This window comes from Gossypium hirsutum, chromosome A11 (genome assembly GCF_007990345.1).
Source record: "Gossypium hirsutum isolate 1008001.06 chromosome A11, Gossypium_hirsutum_v2.1, whole genome shotgun sequence".
NCBI lineage: Eukaryota > Viridiplantae > Streptophyta > Magnoliopsida > Malvales > Malvaceae > Gossypium > Gossypium hirsutum.
The window spans coordinates 107,149,656-107,164,511 of NC_053434.1; positions in this window are offsets into that span (position 1 = coordinate 107,149,656).

A 14,856-nucleotide genomic window follows, 5' to 3' on the forward strand; every position below is an offset into this window, starting at 1 on the left:
ACGGTATTGAACCTGCGAACCTTAGTATGACAGTTGGGAGCTTTGAACTCTCGCTAACTATTTGGAGGCTGTAGTATTGAACCTGCGAGCCTTAGTATGATAGTTGGGAGCTTTGAGCTCATGCTAACTATTCAAAGGCTACTGTATTGCACCTGCGAGCCTTAGTATGACAGGTGAGAGCTTTGAGCTCGCGCTAATTGTTTGGAGGTTGTGGTATTACACCTGCGAGCCTTAATGTGACAAGTACAAGTTATATTAATTCTATGTTCGTGGTATAACTGTGCCTTCTATCCTCACTAGCTTGTATGCTTCATAACCAATTTTTTCTTTGCTTTTATATGGTTATTCCCAATTTAGAGTCATTTTTCCTTATTGGGAAGCTGGCAAACTAACCTCAGTATTTCTTAATATAAGAGCACCTACTTGGAACTGGTTGTTTTTAACCTTGAAGTTGTAGTAGCGAGCCACTTGTTGAGTGAGTGTTGTAGTCTTGACTTCAATTGTTTCCCTGAGTCCATCAATCAGATCAAGGTTGAGCTTGGTAGTTTCCTGATTAGCTTCCTTATTAACGTGATGCATTTTGTGCAACCTTATGCCATTCTCTATAGGGATTACAGCCTCTGACCATAAACATGAGAGAAAGTTGTTTCTTCTATTGCAGTGTGGGGTGTAGTTCGTAGAGCCCACAAAATTTTAGGCAGTTCTTCTAACCATGCACCTTTAGCATCTTTCACTTTTTTCCTCAAGGTTAATAATTTTTTTTATTTATAGCCTTTACTTACCCATTTATCTGCAGTGTCTTAACAGAGCCTTAAGCTAAAGCAATATGTAGGGTAGTACAAAAGCTCTTGAATTTTCCTTGGAACTGCATGCCATTTTTCATAATAACCAGACACGGTACACCAAACCTACATATGATGGACTTCCATAAAAAAGACTCAATTTGCGTCTCAGTGATGGTTGCCAGAGCTTCAGCTTAAATCCATTTAGTAAAGTATTCTACTGTGACCACTATGAACTTTTTTTGTGCTGTGGCTATAGGAAATGGGCCAAGTATGTTAACTCCCTAAGTCACTAATGGCCAAGGGCTTAATATGATTTGAAGAGGTTCTATTGGCTATCGTTGTACTTGAACTTGCCTTTGGTAGGAATCGCATGTGTAGACCAATTGATGTGCATCCTTTTGGATTGTGGGCTAGTAATACCCTTGTCTAAAGATTTTTTGGGTGAGCAATACCTGACTGCCCTCGGACGTACTAACGTCTAGATTGTGAATACTGCTTCCAAATTATATAGATCTGAGGCGTTGTCTGCAAGTATACGAGTAAAGTTGTAATATAGTTTAGATCGAAGTAGATGAATATTCTGAGGATCTTACCCAAGGGAGGCTAAGCACTAGAGCAATTTTAATCTAAACAAGAATGAGATCTAATTAGTAGTTTACTTAAGTTATAGTACAAATGATAATAAGAGGGTTTTGGGTTTTTATAATAAAGGAATAATAAAAACAAGAAAACTATAAAGAATAAATAAATAAATGGAAACTTGAGCATGAACTTCTCAAATCTGGTTATGGGTAATTAGCTCTCTTCAACATGCTTCCTCAACTGTTGCTTCAGGTTTCTTGTCAACCAACTAGTCATTCCCCTAGCAAGATTTTCCAATATGTCCACTCGGATAATAAGCCACAGGGACTACTTCTCTTTCGACCCACAGTCCAAATTAGCTCGGGGTTAACGTGTTCACGGATGGGTCATACCAATTTTGGGTTAATTTCCACGTTCATGACTTCCCATGGCTGTCTGACCTAAGGTTTGTTTCATGTTCTTCCTTTCCCGAACAATTGATTCATTGAGAAACCCTGCACAACAATTAAATAATCATGCCTCCAGTCGCTAATCTCCCATAGAGGGATTAGTTCCTCATGGATTTCATAAATGACATGTAATGAATAAAAACGAAATACATAATAAATAGATTGATGATAGAGATTTAGGAAAATCTTGGATAAATTCCCCTAAAAAGTATGTATGCATTGTAATAATAGTGTGAGATAGTGTTGGCCTTTGGCTAACATTAAAAAAAACTACATTGTAACACGTAATTCCTTTTATTATATCTTAATTATTATTATCATATTATTACATACAAAGTTTAATTGGATAGTAATTTTTAACGTAATAAGACTATCATTGAAAGGATAAATAGACTATCAGGATACAACTCGGAACAACATAATGCATAAAACTGTTAACATAAAATTGTCTTAGCTTTTTTTAGGAAATTATTTATCCATACGAAATAATTTCAAATACTAACAATTTGAAATGACATACTCACAATTTTAAAATTTTTAATGCAAATGGGACTAGTGAAATGATTCGAGGTGAGGAAATATGAATTTGATTAAAAAAATCAAAAAATATTTAAATTTTGAGTCAATCGAATTGAGTTATTCGAGTCAACTCGAATAAGTAATTCGAGTTTTGAGTTTGAATCGAGTTGAATTTTGCAATTTGAATAACTCAAATAATTTGAATACCAGATTGGTGTAAATACTTATTTGATACTTGTCAATTTTGAAAATGAGCAAATCGATCTTTTAACAAAAATTACAAAATAATTTCAAAATAATTTTTAAATTTCAAAATATTTATAAAAATTTCAAATTGTATATATATTTTTAAAATTGTAATATTTTTTTTAAATTTCAAATATATATGGTTTCAAATTTATGTCATTTCACTCAACTTGATTTGTACAAATGTCAAATCAAGTTAAGATGATAAATAAGACTTATCAGCTCAATTAACTCGAATTTTTTTCGTTCGATTTGATCGAACATGCATAAAATTGATAAAAGATAAATGAGATGGAGATAATTTGCTGGAGGATAAAATTAAGTATCTTTTAGAATTAACATTTTTTTTCTTTGACATGCATGCTAATTTTCAAGTTTTTTTACTCAAGAATGAGTACTCTTAAATCCTAATTTATTAAGTAGTATCAAACTTATATATATGTTATGATCTACCAACGGGTTTAATTAAATCCAACACCTCAAATTATGGGCTCAACTCTAAATTCAAGATTTGGCATTGCATGTAAATGTCTAAGTCTCTTAGCCCGATTTGTATTAAAGCACTTGAAATAAATCCCCAACATCTGGATGTGATCATAAATCAGATTTCCAAAAACAAAGGAAAACAAAGAACGAAAACAAACTAAAACCTAGGAAAGTTGTCATTAACCCTAGGTCAGTTGTCGTTCTCGAGCTTAAAGTTGCATTGTAAATACCAAAATACCCCTTACTTGGTTTAATTCTGCATTCAGAGAGGTCAATGTCGCGATACCCGGGTTCTGTGTCATGACATAGTAGTCAGTGTACTCATTTATGGACATCTTCATGGGTTGTCATGATACCCATGTTTTGTGTCACGACAGAGCAAACAGTTTCAGGATTGTTTTGTTCTGGTCCCTATGTTGCGACGTCTACTATCCTGTGTCATGACATAGTGATCAGTCTTGATATGGTATGCCTTCTAATGATCTCCTGCACACTTACGAGAGACATTAGCCAATCTTTAGGCCTCATTTAGCCTCGAGGTCAATAAAAGGCTTGATTTTACACTTTTTACACATTTTATTGACTCTATCGAAAACTATTAAATCCTAAGTAAAATCCAACAATAATACTTAATTTTAAGCTCCTAAAGTGTGAAAACTAGTTTAATCTGCTAGGTCAAATTACGATAGATCAATGATGCGTGATATTCGTGACAGGTTTTAAAGATTTATGAATGGATCATTCTTGAGACTAACTTATTATCACGATTAAGGCAAGTGTACCTATCGACCAGTAGTATTGTTCAGCAAGACTGGGTTGTCGAACCCAAAGGAACCACGAGTACTAGTATTTATCTAGCTTAAAAATTAAGAGGTTTGGTTATCTAAACTAATTACTAAACTAAGAATGCACAGAAAGAAAATTTGGGAAAATACTTTTGGGAAAATTCGATTGATTAAGACAATACCTAAGGAAAGATCCACCTAGACTTCACTTCTTATTTGACTCTGAATCAGATGATTTATTCACTTGACTTGACCCGTAGAAATCCCTAAGTTATATTATTATCTCTCTCGAGACTAATAACATCTAACCCTAGGTTGAATAATTGAAATATTTTTCTAATTAACACCCTAAAATTGCATTAACTCGATCTATGGATTCCCTTATTAGGTTTCACCCTAATTCAGCAAAATCTTATCACCCTATCTCTAGGTGTGCAATCAACTCCACTTAATTATGACAAATTTACTCTTAGACAAGGTCTATTCCTCCTTTGAATAAGAGCTTAACTTGAATCAATATCTTGGAATATCAAAACAAGAATTAAAAACACATAATTAAGAACAAGTCAAATATTTTCATACAATTCAGATAATAATAACAAGATCTGTCTTAGGTTTCATTCCCCTTAGGTATTTAGGGGGTTTAGTTCATACTTATGAAAGAAAACATCTCAAAAGCATAAAGTTAACAAAACATAAGAAAACCTAAAACTCTTGAAGGAACTTGAAAGGAGATCTTCAGTCTTGATGATGAATCCGGCTTCTGAGATGGATCAATTGGCTTTTCTTGAGTAATTCATTGCTTTCTACTTTGCGTTCCCCTTCTTAAGTGCCTTATCGGGTGTTTAAATAGGTTTTTGAATGCCTAAGAGCCTTAAAAATTGGCCTTTTCTGAATAGGACTATACTTAGACTCGGCAGGGACACGCCCGTGTGTGATTACTCCAGCCCATGGTCAAGGCTGTTGAACAGGCACGGGCATGTAGTCTACCTGTGTAAGTCGTGCTTCGATCCTGCCAAAGGGGCACGGCCGTGTAACACGCTTGTGTGAGAAAGTCCAGACCGTGTTGATTTCCCACGTGGGTCCATTTTCTCCGTTGTCGGCCTATTTCTCGCTCTTTTTACTCTCCTATGCTCACCTAAGTATAAAACATGAAATTAAAAGATTAGGAGCATTGAATTCACCAAATCTAAAGAGAAATCATCCATAAATGTACTAAGCATGAGATAAAAATATGTATAATTTACAGGTTATCAATCAAACCCCCCACACTTAAGTCATTACTTATCCTCAAGCAACTGAAACAATAACAAACAATAGAAAAGACGACACTTGAGCAAATATTATAAAAGTATTGAATTCAAAGCACATAACTTAGCCATTTCATATTTACTAACAACTTTAGCATGATGAGTAACTGATTTACCATTTTTGACTACAGACATCTAAGTTCAGTATGTTCCAAAGTATACAATCACTAAGGTCTCAACTACAAAAATCCATCAACTAATCATACAAGTAATTTGATTATCCTAGCAGTATACAAATAGTCATTTATGTGATTGTTCAATATAATGTCCATTCATGCATAGAGATATTTAGGTTACATAGGACTTTTTAGCTTTTAACGTTCTGAGACTTAGGACATGTATAGAATTAAAAAACAATAAGCATCAAGAGGGTTACGAACACAAAAATAGTTTGGCACATCTTATTGATCTCTATTCTTCCCCTTTAGTGATCCTTATCTACTTATCGTATTATTTCTCCTTTTCTCTCTCCTTCCTTATCTCTCCATATAGGAAACCTTAACATGAAATAGTAACTTTAGTTAGCCTACGAGTTTTTATGCACTAATGAGTGGGTTTTTCCATTATTGTGACTTTGTCAGTTTTCTTTTTCAATTTTTCTCACTCATAAATGCTTTTTCCTTTTCAAGAACTTTTTCTACTCGTCTTTTTCTGTTTTGAATTTTCTTTTGTTTTGTATTTTCCAGGCTAACCTAAAGTTCCCATATCACATCAATCTTTCCCATTTTTTAATTTGATTTTACAAACCCCACTTTAATATATCTACTTACCCTCAATACGTATGGCCATACATCTATAGTCGTGCAGTTCAGGACTAAAGAAAAGGGTAAATACAAATTGGCATTTTCAGGCTAGGAGGTTTGTAATAAGGTTCATTAAGAAGTGTCAATAAGCTCAAATGTTGGTACTAAAGGTAGAATAAGAATATGTCAACTTTTTGGCTCTAACTGTGTTTTAAACAATGTCTTAGGTCATCCCTAAATATCTCAATATGCACAAATTTAATCAATCCAACAAACTCAAGTTCAACCATTTATCATACATACTAGCATGCTCGTTTCCTTATATCTTTTATATAATTTGGTACAATTAATTGCTTAATACCTATTTATAGTGTAACATATAGAGCTGAGTAGTCTAATACTAAAAAATTAAAAATCACCCATCACCATGCTAAATTTATTTGTAAAAATAAGCAACCTGTGAACATGCTCCTAACCAATCACTTGTATTTCTAGAAGCTCAAGCACACAACAAAACTAAAATTTCTATGTTACCCCCCACACTTTAGAAAACAAATTGTCCCTAATGTGTAGTCTCGAAAAGATAAGGAACAAAGTTACCAAATTGATCGTGGTTGGTTCATCTACTATTGGTGGTGCTTCCTCCTTTAATTGTGCAAAGCTTCAATTATTGTGTCTTTGTACATTGAGGTTCCTACATAAAAACTCTGAATAAAAACAACTAACAGCAAATCTAATGTTACTCTTACTCCTAATAAAATAAATATCCTAATAAGTTTTAATACAACCCATAAAAAAAGTCATCCTCCTCTATCTTCATCTTTCTCATCTTCATTCTTAGTCTCCTCATTATCCTGCTCAGCTGATGTATGCCCGAACATGTCAAGTGTGTAATTGAAGACCTAGACATTGTTTTACCGAACAAACTCTTGAAATAATGGTTTTCGTTCCTGCATCCACTGTATCATCTAATCGAGCTTTGGATGACTATTTTCACCAACTTGTTGTTGGGCTCCTGCCAACCTTTACGATGAAACTGGTGTAGCCATCGTCTCTTATTATTTCTTGTTTCAATCTTCGACTTGTTTGGCCTATAACTCGACATATTGTTGGAATAAGGTATCACCTATGATACTTCGTAATGACTTCAGCGGTCATTCTGTAGATGTTATTGGAATGCCTGCCCTTTTGCATGAGGCTGTCACTAAGTGAGGAAAAAACATGCCCACTTTCTGGCCACTCACACACCTTCACATGTTTTGGTGGATCCATTTACCTATACAAACATGCTTTTTCTGCAAAATTGCAAAAGTAATATCGCTCAAAAAGTATTAACATTAGAAACATTCAAAGTAGGCACAATTCATGTGCACACAAATTGGATCCACATCTTGGCCTCAAGAAATATAATAGCTTGATTAAAAGAAGTAGAGGTACTAGTACCAGAGTGATATTTCCATTCACCCCTGCCTTCTGTTAGGTAATTTATTATATTGTCCATATCTATGTACCTAAAGTATTCTAAATCAGTTTATTAAATAAAATCTTGTTCATAGTATGGAACATTATAAAAATTACAAATAAACTAAGGGGTTACTCTAACATTTATACCCCTTACCAATATCGTGTCCCATGTATGATTAATATTATTCCTAAACTTATAGTCCCATAATGATGCATAGAATTCTTGTCCTATCGGGACTACGACAGTTTCTTCAAAATCATCCAGAAACGTTCCCATCATTGAAAACGTACTATTGGTCATAATTCCTTACAAATAATAACTGACGGATCAAAACCCCTCTCTTGTATGAATGTCTTCCCTTACCCGGAAGGAGTTGGACCCATCATGGTTTCGGCTCATTAGTGCATCTAATTTTCTTAAGAGGCATGATTAATTATTCTCTAAAACAATTTCAAACAAGAAAAATTAATGTAACAGTAAAAATCCAAGTTTAGGAACCCTTAACCTTAGAAAAGTTTGTTGATTCCTTGTCGTGCTTGTCCCTTAAATGCTTGCCTTTCCGAAAATGTTTGCAAAACGAAGTTGTTAAGAGAGGGAGGGAGCAAGAGATTTGCAATTTCATATTTTAGGGTTTAGATAGTTTAGAGGGTTCTAAAGTTAAAGAGATTTAAGAGGTATTTAAAGTTAATGAGGGTTTATGGGTGTATTTAAAATATGTATAGAGGTTGAAAATAAGGGTTTTAAGAGGTTAGTACCAGGTAAAATAAAGGTTTTTTTAAGGTCTCACAGATGGATCGGGTTGACCCTGTAGAAAATTACAGCGATGTCGTGACACAGGGGTTCCATATTGCGACATCCCTATCAGATTATCGGTTTCGCGACACAGAGGTTTCTTGTTGTGGCACACCTTTTAGTTTGAAATTTTAGGGAGACTAATTTCTATGTCGCGACAAAAGATGTCGTGTCGTGACATCGAGGTGTTTTTGCTAATTCTTTTATACTACACATGGTGTCACAACCAATAACAATCATACATTTAAACAATTCAAAGAATATTGAATCCTAATATAAATGAATCCTAACGTACTTCCCCCTATACTTTAGAGCATATATTACCCTTACTGTAATATGATTAAGGTGCAAACAAGAAAACTTCCCTGAGAAAATTGAGTCCTTACTGTTGTATTGAGATCGGGATTTTCTTGCTCCAAGCAGACATAAAGTACCTATAAGAAAATACTAAGACAAAAAAATATGAAATATGTGGTAATATAGAGGAAAAGAAATTAATAAATAAATAAAGTAATAATAATAAAAAGAAACAAAATTTAAAGTGAGAAATAGAAGTTCTTTAAAAGCTGGGACGATTTGTGTAGCCACCATAGAAAAACTTACAGCTGGTTCTCGACACTTTGATTCTTCATTTGTTCCATTATCGATGTATATGAACCAGCCTCTTCAGTCGATTCTGTTGATGTTGCCTTATTTTTGACCGTGCGACATCCACATTACAAGCCATTTGGTACCAAATTCAAGCCAATCCCAAATTATTTTTTAGGGTATTAGTGCCTCGAGGTTTCTCATTTCCCTATTATGTGAGACTTTGATTGCTTGAGTCTTGTTTCTATTGTCGAATGAGAATGAATCAAACTCCTCAACCTCTTTGGTTGGCACTTTCTCTTTTATGGCCATAAAATGTATTGACTTTTCTACACTTTCATTCAACATTGGTTTAGGCTTTATGTTAGTGGTTAGCTGGTCTTCCACTTTTACCTTTACGGTTAGTTTTGCTATTATGTCAGTTGGATCAGAGACTGTTTCAACTAATTCAACTTATTCCCATGATCTTCAGTTACAAGCTCAGGTTGAATCTCACCATAATTCTTATTCTGGTCATCGATAATACAATGGTTCTCATGATCCGAGTTATGAACATCATATATGTGCCATTTCCTAAGAGGTAGTGTGTCGTATATTTCTTGCATCATTTTCAACATTTACACCATCATGTCTGACATGTTTGATAATACCTCAGAATTATTCGTCCTAGTGGTTTCACGTAAAGGTATCTCATACGAATCACAGGGAGGCTTGTCTAAATTTTCAGACATATCATGATCTTCTTTAAGTGCCTCATTCAATTTACCAGTGAACTCATGTGGTTGTTCGACTATATCATGAAAATTTTTTTAATTTCTGCTGGTGTGTTGAGGCTTTTTTTTCATGTTGGTTTAGTTCTATCATGAACAATTTTTTATTTTCCATGATCTCCCATTCTTCATATACCCCCTCCTTGTATATTTCATCATCAAGGGTTATCTCATCATTATATTACATGTAATCAATTTCATCCATGTTTGAATATTTTATTTGGGATAGTCTCTATAGATTAGTGACTATCTAAACAAGCGTTTCTCTCCTTTGAGGCATATACTGAGATCAAAGAAGAAAGAAGTAATAAAAGTTAGCGTAGAATAAAAAAATTAAAATCATATCTATAACCTAAAAAATTCATAATTATTCTAATTAAATGCAGAAATTAACATTGAACTAGTGACGTTGCCTCCCCGGCAACAGCGCCAACAACTTGAACACCTCTGAATGTATTAACATCTAGAGTGTGAATACTGCTTCAAATGATATAGGTTTGAAGTGGTGTCTGCAAGTATAAGGGTCAGGTTGTAATATAGTTTACAACGAAGTAGGTGAGTACTCTAAGGATCGTACCCAATGGAGGCTAAGCACTTAAGCAATTTTAATCTAAACAAGAATGAGATCTAATTAGTAGTTTACTTAAGTTATAGTACGAAAGATAATAAGAGGGTTTTGGGATTTTATAATAAAAGAATAAGAAAAATAAGAAAACTATAAAGAATAAATAAATAAATGGAAACTTGAGTATGAATTTATTAAATTTGCTTATGGGTGATTAGCTCGCTTCAGCATGCATCCTCAATTGTTGTTTCAGGTTTCTCGTCAACCAACTAGTCATTGCCCTAGCAGGATCTTCTGATACGTCCACTCGGATAACGAGTCAATAGGAACTACTTATCTTTTGACCTCACAGTCCAAACAAGCTCAGGGTTAAGGTGTTCACAGATGGGCTATACCAATTTTGGGTTAATTCCTACCTTTATGACTTCCCAAGGTTGTTAGGCCTAGGGTTTGTTTCCCATTCTTCCTTTCCCAAACAATTGATCTATTGAAAAACCTTGCACAACAGTTAAATGATCATGCCTCCACTCGCTAATCCCCTATAGAGGGATTAGTTCCTGATGGATTTCATAAATGACATATAATCGATAGAAACAAAATGCATAATAAACAGATTGATGATACAAGATTTAGGAAAATCTTGATTTGTATTAAATTACTTGAAATAAATCCCCAATGTCTGGACGCATTCATAAATTAGATCTTCGAAAACAAAGGAAAACAAAAAACGAAAATAAACTAAAACCTAAAAAGAGAAAAGACTAAACCTAAATTATAGAAAGAAATCTAAGCTAAGGAATGTGTGTGTAAAATGAGTGCTCAAAGGGCTTATTTATAAATTTTTTACGGCCATCGTCTTTAGCCCTAAGTCAGCTACCATTCTCGAGCTTAAAGTTACATTGTGAGGACCAAAATGCCCCTTACTTAGTTTAATTCCGCTTCCAGAGGTCGATACCACAAAACCCAAGTCCTGTGTCATGATATAGCAGTTAGTGTACTCATTTATAGACATCTTTAGAGGTTGGTCGCGACACCCATGTTTCATGTCACGATAGAGCAGACAACTTCAGAATTTCTTCGTTTTGGTCTTTATGTTGCAGCGTCTGCTATCCCGTGTTGTGACATAGTGATCAGTCTTGATATGGTCTCCTGCACATTTACGAGATACGTTAGCGAACCTATAGGCCTTATTCGAACTTAGGGTAAATAAAAGGCTCAACTTTACACTTTTTACACATTTTATTGACTCTATTGAAAACTACTAAATCCTAAGAAAAATCCAACAATAATACTTAATTTCAAGCTCCTAAAGTGTGAAAACTAGTTTAATCTACTAGGTCAGATTACAATAGATCAACACCGCGAATACCTTTGTGTATTTCTCGCATCACATATTCAACCTCAGGTTGTGACAGACATTGCAGCAGAAGATGGGAAAACCCCTTTCTATATAGTACACTCTCCAAGAGAGTGAATCTAGCAAATGTAGGATAAAACATTTTGTTTTAATCTATCATGTAATTAAGAGACTTAACAATAATTTACATAGAATTCAAATATTTAATTCACTCATTAGGATTTTTGCAGGTATTTGTAATTTGAAATAATGACATACCTTGCAGCTTTACGTTGTAGCTTCGCGAGCTCTTTCTTGTCCGGTTTTCTTGTATGCCTTGGTGTGTGCGGACAATGGGAGTCATCCAATTCTCTTCCTTATCTATGCATAGGACTTGTGATATGTCGTAGCTTGGAGTTTCTCTATGCTCAAGCAATATTTTCCCCCTTTGTTTGATAACAACAAAGGATGCTAACTTAGACAGTGCATCGGCTCGTGTGTTATCACTTCTCGAGAGCTATTTAATTTGGACCTTATTAAATCTTACGAGCAATTAGGTTGTAATTGTATGATATTTCTTTAACATGACCTTCTTTACATTGTATTCACCATTCATTTATTTTTCCACCAATTGTGAATTTGTGTAGACAACCAAGTCCTTCGCTCCTAGTTGGCGTGCTAGCTACAATCTCGATACTAAAGCTTCATATTCAACGGTGTTGTTGGATGTTTGAAATCCAAAAGATAGTCCATACTGCCACTCACTGCCTCTAGGGTCAATTAGGAATACGTTTGCTCCTGTTATTACTTTGGTTACGGAACCATCGACATAAACTAACTAGTTCTTTGAATTATTAGTTGCATGTACACCTTCTAGAGCTGGGCTAACTACTATTGTGTCAATAGTTTTCTTGAAAGAACATTCCACCATGAAATCAGCTAGCGCTTACCCTTTTATCATTGTTCGCATGCGAACTCTACTCTAAATTCAGCCAATTCAATACTCCATTTTGTTACCCTTCTTAAGGTGTCAGCCTTGGACAATATTTCCTTCATGGGCTGATTAGTGACAACGACAATTGGATGAGTTTAGAAGTACAGTCGTAACTTGTGAGCTACAATAACCAAAGCAAAAATACATTTCTTTATTTTCAAGTATCTCAGCTTGTTGTTCTAAAGTACCTTGTTGATGTAATACACTAGAAATTGGTGAACATCCTCTAGTTTGACTAATATTATTGCAACTATATCCTCTAAGATAGTAGAATACAGAAAGAGGGTTTCTCCTACCTGCTACGATTTAAGAAGCAGAGGGGAGGTAAGATACAACTTCAGTTCTTCAAAGATCGCTTGGCACTTTTTAGTCCACAAAAAATAGATTTTTAAAGCTTTGAAAAAATGGAGGCATTTGTCTATTATCCTGGAAATAAACCTATTGAGTGCCACCACCATACCTGTAAGGCACTAAATATTTTTTATTGTTAGTGGTGAAGGCCTTTCCATGATCGCACAGATCTTTTTTGGGTTGAATTCTATTCCGCTCTCTGAAATCAAGAAGCCCAAAAATCTACCAGCTCGCACACTAAAGGCATACATTTCAGGGTTCAACTTCATGTTGTGAGCCCTTAGGATTGAAAATGTCTCGGATAAGCTTTGCACGTGGTCCCCTAAAGATCTATTTTTTACAAATATGTCATCCACATAGACCTTAAGTTTGTGACCTACCTGGTTTTTGAAAATTCTATTCATTAACCTCAAGTAGGTAGCTCCTATGTTCTTAAGGCCAAAATGCATAACCCGATAGCAAAAAAGCCTTTCTTCAGTGATGAAAGTTGTCTTTTCTTGGACATCCTGATCCAACAGAATCTAGTTATAGCCCAAGAAAGCATCCATGAAGCTCATGAATCTGTGATCTGTAGAGGCATAAACTAAACGGTCAATCGAAGGTAAAAGAAAATTGTCTTTAAGAAACGCTTCGTTGAAGTTAGTGAAATCAATGCACATTCTCCATCTGCCATTTACTTTCTTTACCATAACCACATTTGATACCCAATCTAGATACTCTACCTCCCTGATAAAACCCGCTAACAACAGTTTAGCCACCTCTTGCCTTACTGCTTCCACCATTTGCGGCACGAATTTCCTCTTTTTTTTCTTCATTGGCTTTACTTCTGGAAGTACATTCAACTTATAGACGATCACTTAGGGGTCCACCCCTAACATATCTGTTGCTGACCAGGCAAGAACGTCTAAACCATCCTTTAAACACCGAACCAACACACTCTTTTCTCCTGCCACTAACACTGATGAGATTCTTATAGTTTTTTTCTCGTTGTCATAGAATAACTATAAAGTCTCAGTATGCTATGCAACCTCGAGTTTTTTTTACTTTTCTCCTTCTCCTTTACATCCAGACTGTCCAAATACAAGACCTGACTTGTTAACTCTGCTATTTGCGAACTCTGCCATTCAGCTACAGGCTCTCACTCTTGCTTAACAAATAACATATGGCACTGCATCATAGTTCACTCATCTGATTGAAAGAACTCAACCCTTGTCCTTGATGGGAAATTGATCTTCATGTAGAACATTGCGATCATTATTTTTGTCATCCTCATTATTGATCGTCTGAAGATATCATTGTACGCCATTGGTTGGTCAACAATGAATAACTGAACATAAAGGTGACTGGCAAAGTGATCGAACCCTTCACCTCAACGGGATGGTTCGCAAAACCATACAACGGACCAGCTCTAGATAAATACATGCTCTTTTAGCCCCATCTTCTAGTACATTTCCCAAGAAAACACCTCAACTGTACTCCCACTGTCTACAAGTATCCTCTTAACCTTGAAACCTACAATTATTATAGAAACAACCATTGGATCATTACCCTTTTCATCCTATCGAATTCAACACTCCATCTTCCTTGCTGACATGATCTCTTGGGGGCACTAACTGACATCACACTGATTAGATTTATCTTCCTCTTTGTACTAGAACCTACCTACTCTTCATCCGTACCTAAAATCACATAGATGACACCTTTAGCCTTTTGTTTACCCTTAGGATCACCACGGGAACTCTGACCCTATTGGGAAACACCCTGATCAAAAAATTCAATGAGCTCGTCGTTTTGCACTGCTTTCTTAGTAGTATCTTTTAGACTGAAACAATCCTCGGTCTTGTTTCCCACATTGTGAAAGGCATATTTGTCCTTTGAACTTGTCTTCTCGCAGTGTTCCTCATCAGGGATGGCTTGGGTAAGATGTCAAGGCTTTTAATCTGGTTCAGAATGTAAGTGTGGGTAACGTTCAAAGGAGTGTAAACTTCAAACCTACCTTGGGGGATATACCTCCTGGTATACTTTGGATGAGACCTTTGAGGGGCCCTAGGAGAACCACATTGAGTTTGATTTCCCTACGGCTTATCACT